The 13,491-nt window shown below is 38.2% G+C and overlaps 1 long non-coding RNA gene across 1 annotated transcript in view; it reads right to left on the bottom strand.

The window, feature by feature from the left end:
- LOC148675864 (uncharacterized) overlaps positions 1-6,617 on the bottom strand; it is a 125,698-nt gene extending 119,081 nt beyond the window's left edge. The window contains exons 1-2 of the long non-coding RNA XR_015924871.1: positions 6,417-6,617; positions 6,043-6,081 (exon numbers count right to left, since the gene is read on the bottom strand). This is a non-coding gene — a long non-coding RNA (uncharacterized LOC148675864). The remainder of the gene's footprint in view (positions 1-6,042; positions 6,082-6,416) is intronic.
- Positions 6,618-13,491: the final 6,874 nt, after the last annotated feature.

Below are 13,491 nucleotides of genomic sequence, written 5' to 3'. Positions count from 1 at the left end.
TACAAAAATATCCTGCCATTTCTGAAAACATAATACAGATAATACCCGTATTTAACAACTAGATACCCACGACGTACCTTTCCAGTTCAGTTCACTCAGACTACCCAAGCAAATGTGGTAGAATGACAGAGGAAAATCAAGTGACCATGAAAACGATTAGAAATTGTACTTCAAATCTGCCCAATTTATCATGTTTTGATGTCAGATTCCTTGGTTTTTTCCCCTACATCTCCACCAGTGATAGAGATTATTCCATGGACATACTGGAGAATTCTTCCTTAATTTTTTTCCTCCTCATTCCTAAGTACATGTAGATTAGTCTACTAGTCGCACATTTATTTTACACAAATCGGCTTTTGAACCAAATTGAGATGTATAGAATTTGCCATTGAAATGAGTGATTTGATGTGAATAAAAGAGGCAGCGTGTTGTAAATCAGTACTGACAGCCAAATGGGAAAATTGACAGAGCACTGTAATCACTCCCGACATCCACTGGAGTTATTGATCCAGAACCTCTATAATCCCCTTCACATAACACAAGCAATTTCATGTAATACCTATAATAACAGTGCATTCAAACTCAAGTAGCCATCAGAAGCTTTGTATCTAATGGTGAAGCGAAGCCCTACAAAGTACATCAGCAGCAATACAAATATGCCAATAGCTTTCTTTCTTTCTGCTTTTTTCTTTTTAAAGGTAACAGTCTTTGATAAGACCCAGTTAAAAAGATAAACAGCCTTCAAATGTCAAAGAAGATGAGATATTAATTGCTGTGCCTACTAAGTATATTTACATTCCAAAGAGTACATGCTTTAAAAGGTTTACAGTCAACAAGGAATGATTTAAAAAAAATTTTTAGCACAAATATTTTTACTGCCGTACATAAGCTGCTTTGTATGACAAATACAGGACAAACTGGGCCCATTTGTGTATGCAAAGCCTGTACTAAAAAATGTGAAACAGAATTGTTTAGTTAAGGACCTATACAAGAATTTTCCTGTTTTACCTACCTTTCTGATCAGTATATACCAGACATAATATCTGTAGATTGGCATGCATTAAGGACTTAAATTTTAAAAAAAAGAGAAATATTCTGTAAATATCTTTAGTGGTAGCCCCTTCATAAAGCACTGCTTTGGCATAACAACAAAAAATACTGATAAAACAAAATGATTGTTCCATAGTTTCTTTGATTGTTTTGCAATAACACTAAAATCTTTAATTACAGTGATAGCGAGAAAAAAATGCTTTGTAGTTCCTGCCTTAATGTTTGTAACTATTTAGATGAAATAATCCGTACTGTAACAACAGCAAGAAAAATCACAAGTGTTTTGTTACACAACTTCTTGAATGCTTTGTCAACGTTGTACTGCTCTGGTGGTAATTACTGCAGAGAAGATGGCCTAGGTCTTTTACTTGTGATGTTCTACAAGCCCCCCTTGTGTATCATTGCACTGTCTTATCAAAGCCTTGCAAGCTCCTCATTAATATATAGCACAGGCTGCATGGTTCTATACATCATTGTCTTCTTTTGGAGGTGGGCTAATCAGTCAACTATTATCAGTCAGTAAGCAGAAGGCAGGCAATCAGACCTGACAGCAGAGAATCATGGGAGATCAGGAAGGTTAAATGAGGCTGACAGTTGTGATAATGATGATTCTACTATAAATTAAGATGTGATGATAAAAGAGGGGGGAAAAAAACACAGCCCCAGGCAATATTTGCTTTAACGCATCATCTTTCCTTTCTGTACCTGTTAAATGGCCATAACATTTCACCCGCGGAATGAGAAAGGACTTTTCACAGCCCTGATAAAACAGGACAGCATCAGATTGAAACGCCTAAAAGTTCTGATAGCTGTCTGAGACACTTTGCTGTCATGAGGGGCACGGGTGGGGGTTTGTAATGTGTTTTAATCAGTCAGACATTATTGTGACTGGTGGAAAGAGTATTCGTTTAAATCTGGTCTGAATTTCAGTTGTGTTATTATCTTTTCTAGAGAGAGAAACATGAAATAGTTAACAGGCTTGCTTCGGCCACAGAAAGAACATTCTTTATCAGATTGTGATTGGAAGTTTTGACATGTCAATTTCATTGCCCAAAACTGTTATTGCTGTAATGCCAACCTGAAGTTTTCTTATTCTATGGAACAGAAAAATGGTTTGGTTGAGCATTTTACCCGAATGTGCAGTTGTGCATGTTTTTGCTAATTTTCTTGCTGTTTTTATTATCTGATTATTTCCTGATAATGTTGCATTGTAACATAAATGGAACGCCCAACTGAGAAATCAAGAGTCTGTGCATCCTTGTTTTTCAGATATTTTAATAAAGACTCTAAGAATGATGGCACACTAGCCTTTTTTGTTAAATGTTAGCCATTAGCCATCTTATGATGTTGTACAGAAACTGAAAATTATGAAAGCAGATTACAGTTTGTGGTTTCCTTTTAAAAGGGTGGCCTCACATTCAGTGTGTACAAAGAAGTGTGGTCCTGCCTTGTGCTCTCTGTTTGTAGGTTAGGCTCTGATTCATGCGATTCACTGTGACCCTTGAAGTATCAATGGTTTCTGAAAAATTGATTGATATACTTTTGGTTTTATCAAAGGCCTTTGAAATCAGGATTTTTTCATATCTGTTCATAAGCACAAGTATTTTACTGGTGTGGGATGGTTTTTCAGTGAAAAGGCTAAGCAGAGTTAGGATCATAAATAGAGGAAGAGAGTAAAGGCTGTCTGGAAGCACAAGGTACCTAGTTACCAGATCAAGCCTGGGGTATGTCATGAACTTGCAAAGGAACAGGACTGAGCAAGTGCCAGTGACCAATTGACTGAGCACTATCAAGGCTGGCCACAGTATTCCCCATGCAACACTGTGACTTTCTGGGCATCTGTGATTTTGCACAGTCAGTGGGAGTTGCATCACTACTCCAGTTACCGGCAGGTCACTTGTATGAACTGCTGGTTGGATAGAGCAGAGGACAGCGGAAGGCATGACAGTGAATGTTTCTGAGGAAACCAGGCCTGCCCCCCATAGCAATGGGCCGAGTGTGATGCACAAGACACAATCCCGTACCAAGAAGAATAAGAAAGAAAATGAAGGACAATTTAAAAAAAACATGGAAAAACAATATTCTAGCATTTATGCCTCATAGGTGCTGGATTTTCTTTATCGTTATATTACAACTAGAGATGTTAGCTGAAACCTGCATATGAATGTAAATGTTTAGGCTTCCAACATTCTTTTTTTTATTCTTTCATTTGTGAGATACACAAGATTCCGGCACGCGTTCAGTACCGATTGTATAAACAATTCTACTAATTGTATATCAGTATATACAATTCAGTGTCTTTAGGTTTGGGAAGGTGCTTTATAAAAATAAGTTATTTATTATTAGTAGTCGTTGTAGCAGTAGTTCACCCTTTATTTAGATGTCACAATCTCTTTTTGGTCCTTTTGTGCTGTCTGGTTCTCCCTAAATAGTGAATAAAAACCTACTGAAGCAACTCTATATTCAGATGAAGATGTACAATGGTGCAGGATAAGCTTGTTAGAGACACTGGACTTAATTTGTTGAAATCCTTCACTTTCACATAAAGGTACATAAAAGGACTGCAACCGTAGAGCTTTTTTTGCGAATGTGCTTTTGCTGTTGAGGGCTGTTGTTGAATGTTGGGAGAAATAATTAAATCCCCTGTTCCTGGTCTCACACTCCCTGGCCACGCGTGTTGCTCCCGCTGTAATTCATGCTTGGTTGTGATCTGCAGTGAACCATGCATGGAGGGACAGAGGTTATTTCCATTTCCTGTGCTCTTGGCTCTTTCTTTGAAAGGTCATAGGTTAAAGTGACACAACGTCAATTCTTTTCACAGTCCCCATCAAAAATACCTTCAGTGTTGTCTTCCGCACCACCAGTCCTTCAGACCTGCTTTGCCTGCAGTGCCTTAGTGGACATACGCTTCAGTAACAGTGCGCACAGAAAACAGAACATTTCATCCAGTAATAAATATATATATATATGGTTGTTTAGCTTAATTAACTTAGAGAAAAGGTTTAAAAAGAACCTCTTTAAATGAGCTGTTTCCGTTTCAAGACTTTGACATGATTTGACAATGGTTCAAAGCAATTTGAATCATTGCTTTGTCTAATACACAAGAAAACATGACCCGCACACTGAAATCTTACAATTACAGTTAGTAAGGCCATAGCATTTCCAATATAAACGACACCATCATTTATTATTTACATTTTTCCAAAAAATGACAGTGCTTAAGCAGTAGCCTAAAAACTAATATATATGTGCGTCTGTGTGTGCTGAAAATGGTAATATTACGAAATATGATTTGAGACGAAAAAGTGATTTGTTTTTTTTGAAAAAGTAAATTGAATAGTATATTTTAAAAGATCATTACCGATTCTGTAAGTTACATCACTGTCTCAAAAGACACAAGGGTCTGGCCTTTGAAAGTACGTATTTGCTTGCTATTTGTGGGTCCGCCACCATCACTTTCGGTCCTGACACCATACTCTGTTGGTGTATGATGTAATAAAAAAAGATTGTGCCAAATCAAACACAAATATATGTTTAGAAACTGTATTTGCTTTTTTCTCATTTCCACGATCTTAAGTTACTTATTAGTGAATAGTTGCCTGACATTAATTACTCTGTTAAGCTGACCCTGTGCTCTGACCTCAAGCTTCTCTCCCTGTTTGTGTGTCTCATGGAGAGCAAGTTGAGGTATGTGAAAAGACAAATTCCACAGTGGCAAATACGTTGTAGAGTAGGCATAAGCATGTCTGCCATAACAGTCTAACAGTCTAATAAGCCATCAAGAAATTAAGTTGAAAAAAACATCAAAACTATGCTTGACTGCTCTGTAATTCTATACAACATGCTGCCCATTGAAAACTCTTTGGTGCAGAAAAAAATGATTGAAATGGTTTGGCCGGCAGCCATATCACCCTGCAACGCACAACTGGCAGCCCACTGAAGCTCAGCAGGTGTGAACCTTGTCAGTACCTCGATGGGAGACCTCCTGGGAGAAAGTTTGCTACTGGAAGACGTGATAGTGGGGTCAGTGAGGGATGCTCACCCTGTGATCTGTGTGGGTCCTAATGCCCCAGTATAGTGACAGGGACACTATACTCTAACAAGGTGCAATGGGAGAGAAGGCCCTTTAACATTGAACAATTCTTAGGTTCTGATAAAGATCTTTTGATAACTGAATCCCTCTGAAGAAAAGACGATCTGCCAATGAGGACCAATCCTGATGTCTTTGAGAATGTTGTTCTTTCCAAGACAATGGTCATAGTTTTCCTGTATGTTCTGAATAGCATTCTTCAGTTTTGAAAAACATCACTTTGAATGCCAGGGGTGAAATGGGACTGAGAAAAAGTTTGCCTTCTCTCCTAAAACCAGGTGTTAGTGTTAATACTTTTATGGCAGGATGGTATATGTGGACAAAAACAAGTTTGACTGTTCAGCTTACATCTAATGAGCTCTTTGAACTAATTTTCATTCAGGCTTTAGACAGTGACACTGTACAGGAATTACCCTTGTAATGGTAGTTAATGATTTGCTGATGGCATTTGAGTCCAAGTCACTTGATCTTCTTTTTCTGGATTTTGAATTTCTCATACATAACATCCTGCTGGCTTGCATGTAAAAGTATACCGATGGAAAAAAGAAAAGCAACACCTCCTCCTCCAAACTCTGGCCCTCCTGTCTGCATGGATCAGGCTGAAGAGTGACTCATCTGTGAAGAGGACCTGATGCCACTGCTGACGAGTCCATCACAGCCTCTGTCTGGCCCAAGCCAGTCGGGTGTGACGTCTAGGAGGTGTGAGCAGAGGGCCTCTGACAGGTCGCCAGCAGTTTCAGCAGCAGTAGAGGTGGCAGATCTGAAACTCTTAGATGGACCAGTCTAATGTGTCGGTCCTGCTCTGGTGTGGTCACTCAAGGGTGACCGGATCTTGGACGGTTTTCTGTCCTGCCAGTCTGCTGAAACCTTCTCTGCAGTCGGGACACAGTGGAGTGGCTTACTCTATAGTGTCTGGCAACACTGGCACATGACATGCCTGCCTGCAGTGTCACACCCTCTGCCACCAGAGGGCGCTCCTTCTCTGTCCTGTCCCTAGTTTCCGGTCTGCTGTCCTTCCTGTCCCTCTCTTTCCCTTGGGCTATATATTTCCGGGTCTTGCACTCTGTCCTCGCTCAGCATTGACGTTCGGATGTCCTGAGACCCGCCTAGCACCAGGGCGCCCCACATCCGCTCCCTGAGTGCATAGGTTTCTATACGGCATTCCTGAACTCTTTGCACTAATGAGCCCGGGCCTTTTTCCCGTCTCGCCGCTACGCATATGGGTCTTTTTCCGCTCTCCTGCTCCCCACGGTTAGTCCCTTTGGACGTCCGTGACATGCAGCATGCCAATGGCCCTCTCCCTTGCTTCTGGTGACAATCGAGGCATTATGGGATGCACAGAAAACTGACTAAGTGTTGCCTCTTTCGTGGAGTGACCTACGCTTTGAGTTAGGCCTTTTTAAAGGTGACCTGATCAGGCATTGTTCCACCTGGAACTTGTTGGGTGAAAGTGCACCTAACAAGCTTTCGTGTGATTGGCAAGCTGCAATGCCTCACTGCACAAGCTGTAGTGCTGGTCACAGGGCTTAAAACAAATTGACAACTTTTTGTGAAAGTATATAAGAAGCTATAACTATAGTATTCTCATTCCAGAACATGTTGCATTTCTTTTTTCCATCAGTATATATACTGTAGGTATTACTGGTATCCCTAGATAATTTTACTTTTACTCCCATATTTTGTAGAGTACATATTTTACTCCCATCATTGGTTTGGTATCTATGTTGTCTGCCAGGAGTACATTATTACATTTTTGTCATTCCTCTTACTTGGGTGTTCAACAAGGTTCTGTCCTGGGATCCTCACTTTTTATGTTGGTTATTGGTCAGATCATTCACAATCATGGAATTGGATTTCACTTCAATTCTGATGACACCCATGGATTTTGCAGACCAAGCCAGACTGTCCTGTATGTTTCTGCTGCTATTTCTACAGTTTAAAGGTATCTGTCTGACATACGGTATGGATATACTGTATATGAGCTATCCCAAGATATACTATGACAAGATTGAGATATGCTCATATGCTTCCAATATGAGCCTTAGAATTTGGCAAACGTCAGCGTTGTAGCTGATGGTACTGAAATCAAATCTTTGATGAAGTTAGAACTATGGTGTTACTTTTGACCCTGTGTTATCATTTGAAGAATGTTAGGTATGTCAAGGGGCTGTCTTTCTTCTACTTACACAACATTAATTGGTTATAACCCTCCCTCTGCTTATTTAAAACTTAAATCTTGATATACAGTATGTATGAATAAAAGAAAACACCCCCTGGAAAGATCCATTATTTTGCCTTCTGTGTTTGCAATCAAATCACTTTCGAACAGAACTTTGTGATAATCTGCACAATCTGCTTCAAACTGATGAAACTGACAGTGAATGGATGGTCTTGTAATCGTCTTCTAACTACTTTAAATACTGCAGCATCAACTACTCTTTTTCTGAGATAGAATTACCCTCTTAATTGTAGACTAGGTGCTCATCTATTATTTCACATACACTAATTTTTACTTTTTTCAGTTTCATATACCATCTAAAAAATATTGAATTTCTAAATACAAAGCATTTGGGGTATTTATTAAAGGCCAATTTTGATTAAACAAGGGTACTAAAGTAAAAAAAGTTTAATTATCATATTTATATTGAAAGTTCACAAACATTTTTTTTCAGGAGTGTATTTAAATAACACTATTTAACAAAATTAAAAGATGCTCAAGTGCTTAAATGTTTAACCCTTTTGCTACAGCAACACCTAATTACTTCAGGTCCAAAGAATAGTTTAAAAGGTCAGAAAATTAGTGTTGTGGTCTCTGTGTGTCAATGCAGTCTAACATGACTTAAAAGTTTCTTAGTAACGTCCCCTGTATATTGTATTTCAAGTCACAATTCATTTCGATATGATAATTTGACCATGAAGACTGTAATGAACTGGTACTTGTCCCTTAAAACTATACATAAAAGTACTTTAAAATTTTGATATTACCTTGCAGTGTGTTCAGGCGTCCCCCTGCTCGAGCCAGAGTCAGGATATTTGTTTTAGATCTTGCGCGCACATGGTTAAGGTAGCTGCCCATACCATGTCGCGGATGTACTGTACAGGGAATACATTCTTAAAATTTCATTACATACCCATAGTGTTTAACGTCTCTGGTGTCGTGTTTGCCAGACACTCCTGCACATTGTGATTTTACAGGGGCTGTTAAGTTTTTCCATTTTTCATATGAAAATTAACGGGATGTTACACTAGCACTACAGCCCCACTATGCATAACACAGTGGTTTCTTCCACATGGGGTGACTAGGGGATATAGTGTAAAGCTCTAAATCACAACCAGTCAGGGAATGAGGAGAAAGAGAACAGGACAACTTGCACTTTCAAATTTCCTGAAAACCAAAAGGTTGAACCCAGAGAACAGTGAGCTGGAATTGATGGAAAGTGATTTGCCATTACTAATCAAGCGTGCTTGATATCAGTTTGTTGACAATTCTGTCAATTTTTTCGATAGATTTTTTACTAAAACAAAAGGGTATACCTGAATATATCCCCAGATTTTTCCAATTTCTTTTAAATCACATTTTTTTCATTACAGTTTTTGAAAATCCAAATTTTGGGGGGGGGATTTTCTGCCTCCAATTGGACACAGGGGCATTTGTTTTTGTCAGACTTTCCACTTCACTCCACTGTTATTGGGTACAGCACCTTCACAAAGCCCAAGGAGCTTTTGAAACAAATCAGAAATAAAGTGGTACAGAGGCACAGATCTGGAGATGATGTATAGTATCCCTTCAAGTACAGTGAAGAAAATAAGAAGCTGAATGTGCATCATACTATTTAGAACCCTTCCAATACCAAGCTATCCTTACCAACTGAGCAGCCAGCTTTGCAGGAAATGCATGATATTTGACTGAAATGGGAGTCACTGTTCATAATGAACATCGATAATATCCAATAGAAAAGATGACCTGTATGGGTGATTTGCAAGAAATAAACCTTTACTGATGCATACTTATCTTAAATCTCATATAATATATATCGATGAGATGTGACAATAGGTTTTCTGATCAGAAAAGACAAACACTGAGATTTTAGTGAAATTGCCAAGCATTTCTGCTGGTGCAGACCCAGTACAGCATAGCCCATTGACAATTGACCAATGAATTAAAAGACCAAAGTGACACAGATGTGGTCAATAAAGAATAGAGTAGAAGTCCTCACATAGCCCAGTCAAATTCCTGACATGAATCATGATGGTGATGCTTGAATCTTCCAATCTATCAACAATTTTCCTAACAAACTTGTCAGAACTGGGGCAATTTTGCCAGAAAGAATCACTAAAATTACACCATTCCACTATGCAAAGCTGATACAGTTCTCATCCCAAAATACTGACAGCAGTAATTGGTGCCAAAGGTTCTTCAATGAAAATTGACTTAAAGAGTTGAATAATTATGAAATTGTTCACTTTGTATATATTATTTTGCCACATTCAACCTCTTTCACACATAAATGTTAGGTTTAATGATTGGCAAAGTGTGAATACTTCTGCAAGGAATATCTTTATTTCATCCAGATTCGACTTAATACTTAATTTGGTATCTTCTAAAATAGGCTTCATTCTTTCCAAAAATCTGCAGCTTGTGTACTAACAAAGAATGCTACACATCAGCATATAACTTTAGTGTTTAGTAAATTACCTTGCTACCCATCTGTCTAAGAGCGGTCGTTACATTTTGCTTGCTGTATGGGGCACTGAGCAATTTAGTTCTAGATTATTTTTAAAATGTGTTGCATGACTACACTCCAGCTCATAATATGAGATGTGTTAAGTCAGGCCCTCATACTCTTCTGAAGAATAACAGGCTCCTCACAAAAGGCAACAGAGTCTCTTCATGAGCAGCACCTGTGCCTTCATTGCCCAAATCCATCACATACTGGAACTGTGAACATTTTCAAAACTCACATTATGACTTTTTTGACAGAATCTTTTACTCTATTGTTTAGTTTTATTCTTGGTTTTATGAATTCGATTTGTTGTGAATATTATTAAGAATAATTTTGCTAATGACTGATAAAATATATATTTAAATGAACAATTGGTCACATTTTCTTTATGACATAATTTAGGGAAAAGATATTCCCTAAAAAGGAATAACACAGAGATAACTGAGATAACAGGTTGTATATCAGCTCAAACATTCTTCCTTCACTAACAACAACCTAAACAATATGAGTCTCAGTCATTATGCCCCGTCTGTCTGAGTTTATCATAAGTAGAGGATATGCTGAAAGGTTTGTAACCACATGAATTGGCTTCATGAAGATGAATACTGTCTTTTAGGACCAATGTTTCCCTCATAATGTACCCCAATGTCAACAAATCAGAAATTAATCTAATTTCTTTTGACTCTTGGATACTAAAACTATCATGGGTCGCTGAGGATGTTTTAATTTTTTGTCTGTTTTTTACATGTTTTGTATTTTTCTGTCAAAATTTTCTTTATTTGCAATACTTTTTCAGAATTTTTTTTTTGGGAAACTACTGTAATTCCTAGAATTTAGATAATAACACCTTTTTGGATATTTTATGGGTATGTCTGCAACACTTGCAACACTGCAACACCAAACAAGGAATGTTTACACAAGAGTGTAAATGATTTCAGTTAGCTGTGGCACATACAGTACATAATTGCAATGATCCCAGTGCTCTGTAGATCTAACAACAGATGGAGAGTCGCAAGATGAACCCACTTGCTGGGCGAGAGGCAGATGAGACAGTAATTGTGCAGGCAGCAGGCACACTAGGCTACTGCGCAGGCTCACTAGGGCACACTGGAGAACTGCGCAAGCAGTGCAAAGTTAGGGTTATTTGCAGCAGTGCTGTGCGCACACAGGAACCGTACTGAGCAGAAAGCACACACACCGGGAGTCAAGCTGCAGGCTCTGCCAGCTGTCAGGAGAGCTGAGTAAGCTGAACACACAGGCTGTGTGGTGCTGCAGCTAGGGACTCCATGACACAGCACAGCCGTGCGCGCAGGCAGAGGTGGTAGTTCAGGTCTGTGGCTAAGCAGGCCGTCAGGTGGTCAAGACTGGTTAATCTAGAATACAGTCCAAAGCACAAGAGGGAAATCTGATTAAACAAGGTCGAGATAACCGAGATAACCACTATAGAGATACCAAACTATGGCATAAGCTGGGAATGAGGTAGTAACAAAGAAGAGGTCAAGATTCCAAAGAAGATCAAGAGGCTCGGAGACAAAACTCTAAAACAGACGCCCAGGCAGAGTTTGAACAGTTTTAAATATCCCTGAACCACCTGAAGCAATGAGCTAGCAAATTACCTCCAGGTGATTCAGGTTTCCTATCAAAACAGTATCCATGTCAACTGGCACTGTGCAACAGGTGGGTGTAGCAGTGGCTCCAATATTGACAATAGTAGCTCATGTTCCATTCTCCTCGTTTGTCAATAAAGTCAGATTTGTCAATTTAAGATGCAACTATGTGGTGCAGAGCACTGAAACCACCAGTTACTGGGTGTTTCTACCTCATTACCTGCTCACTCTTGCTGCATCTGTGGTGTCAATTTCTTTTATGAACTAAACTGATTATGGGGATTATGCATCCATACTTGTTGTGTTAATTACTAATAAATTTACATTGGTGGTGCCATTCCTTAGTCAGTTTTATTTGTAGTTATTTCTATGAAGTATTGTTCTATTTTCCGGCTCTTAGTTTAAATATCTATATATGGTAAACTAAGGACATGGTGTTAAAATGCAGTTCTCCAAAACTGCAGTTGTTTTACTGTTTGTTGCATTGTATTTATAATTAGTTATTGACTTACAGTATTAAGTCATGTTAACCTTTCCTAGGTCTAGAGCAGAACCTAGAACCTAGAATCTAAGCCCTTAGGATTGGATTTTAGGCTCTCCAGAATTAAACCAGCAGCACCGAAGTTCATTCTTATGAAAGCTTACCCTGGTGAATTCAGCATAGCATTTTTATGGTTTTACCATGATCATAATAATAATGATGATGATGATATGAAGAAGTAAGGAAGTGTTTCAGCTGTTAAAATAAGAATAACATTTAAATATACCAGAATGGCAAAACATGAAGTGGAATTTGAATAATGTGGTTTTGCTACTCTCGCTGTAATTACCATGGTGCTACAAGATCACAACAACCCAGGATCTTGGCTTAATGACGAACGACACCTCCTAGAGTACACTGTCTTTTCCTGTCTGTATGAATTAAATTAAATTTTTAGTCTGATTTCCCACAGTCATTTTATGTATGTTTTGTTGTTAAAAATGCTATAAATAAATTTTCATAGCACTGATGACATAGCAGATCACAGTGTAATGCTGTACTTCCAGCTGTCAAAGTTCACATTTTGGGACACAACCAAGATTAAATATCTCAACTACAGCTCCTCTATTGAAGACAGCCTCAGCAGTTCTAGAAGCCTTCAAAAAAGACTCAGAGAAGACATGGGTACTGATATCTTTTAAATTAAAAAAAACTCAGATAAAATTAACACTGACTGCTACAGTATCTATGGCTGCACTCTGTAAATACTTATTCAATCATATACATTGATTTTTAAAAGTCTTCGACATTTTCCAATGTTCTGCATGTTTTTCCTTCTTAATGCAGACACACAATGCTATGAAATTGTAAACATGAAGTTTTAAGTTTACTTTGTAGCATAATATAAAGCATAAGTGTCGCAAAAATGTTGACTTTTAGTTTCATATTTGAATTAGCTCCTACACAGTACTTTATATTGGCTGTTTATGTCCAATTTACCTTAAGACTAGTTTTTCTGAAGATGAAAATTGAAAATTGCTGCATGAAAAACCTGGTTTATACTCAACCGAACTAACCTATATTATTAGATGGAAAGATTTTACAATAACAGTAAATACTAGTAGAGCATTTGAGATCACTGATGCTCCAGATTGTCTGAGGAGTTTTACACAGCACTATGTGTATATTTATTCCATAAAAAAGTAATATTTTCACACAAAACTGTAGCAGGCAAAATATTAACTATAACAGTTGTCAATTATTATTGAAAAGGCACTTTTAGAGAGTTTTTGACATTGGGTTAGGCAGACTTTTGTTTACCAGAACAGCATATCTACAGTACTGATTGCTGATTTTTTTCCCTCTGCCATTTTTCAGAGGCTATTTATATGCTATTTTTCTCCACAACCCAAGCATGCATTTGGCTTGACATAATCACAGGCAAACAGGTGGCTCTCGGGGGATTGAACAAGAGGTTCTGCTCCCTCTGCCTGATTATCACTCACAGAAAATGAGAAATAGTGAAATTCAATGCAAACT

This window comes from Lepisosteus platostomus, chromosome 2 (genome assembly GCF_059453375.1).
Source record: "Lepisosteus platostomus isolate fLepPlt1 chromosome 2, fLepPlt1.hap1, whole genome shotgun sequence".
Classification (NCBI taxonomy): domain Eukaryota; kingdom Metazoa; phylum Chordata; class Actinopteri; order Semionotiformes; family Lepisosteidae; genus Lepisosteus; species Lepisosteus platostomus.
This window is presented reverse-complemented; position numbering and strand designations above follow the sequence as displayed.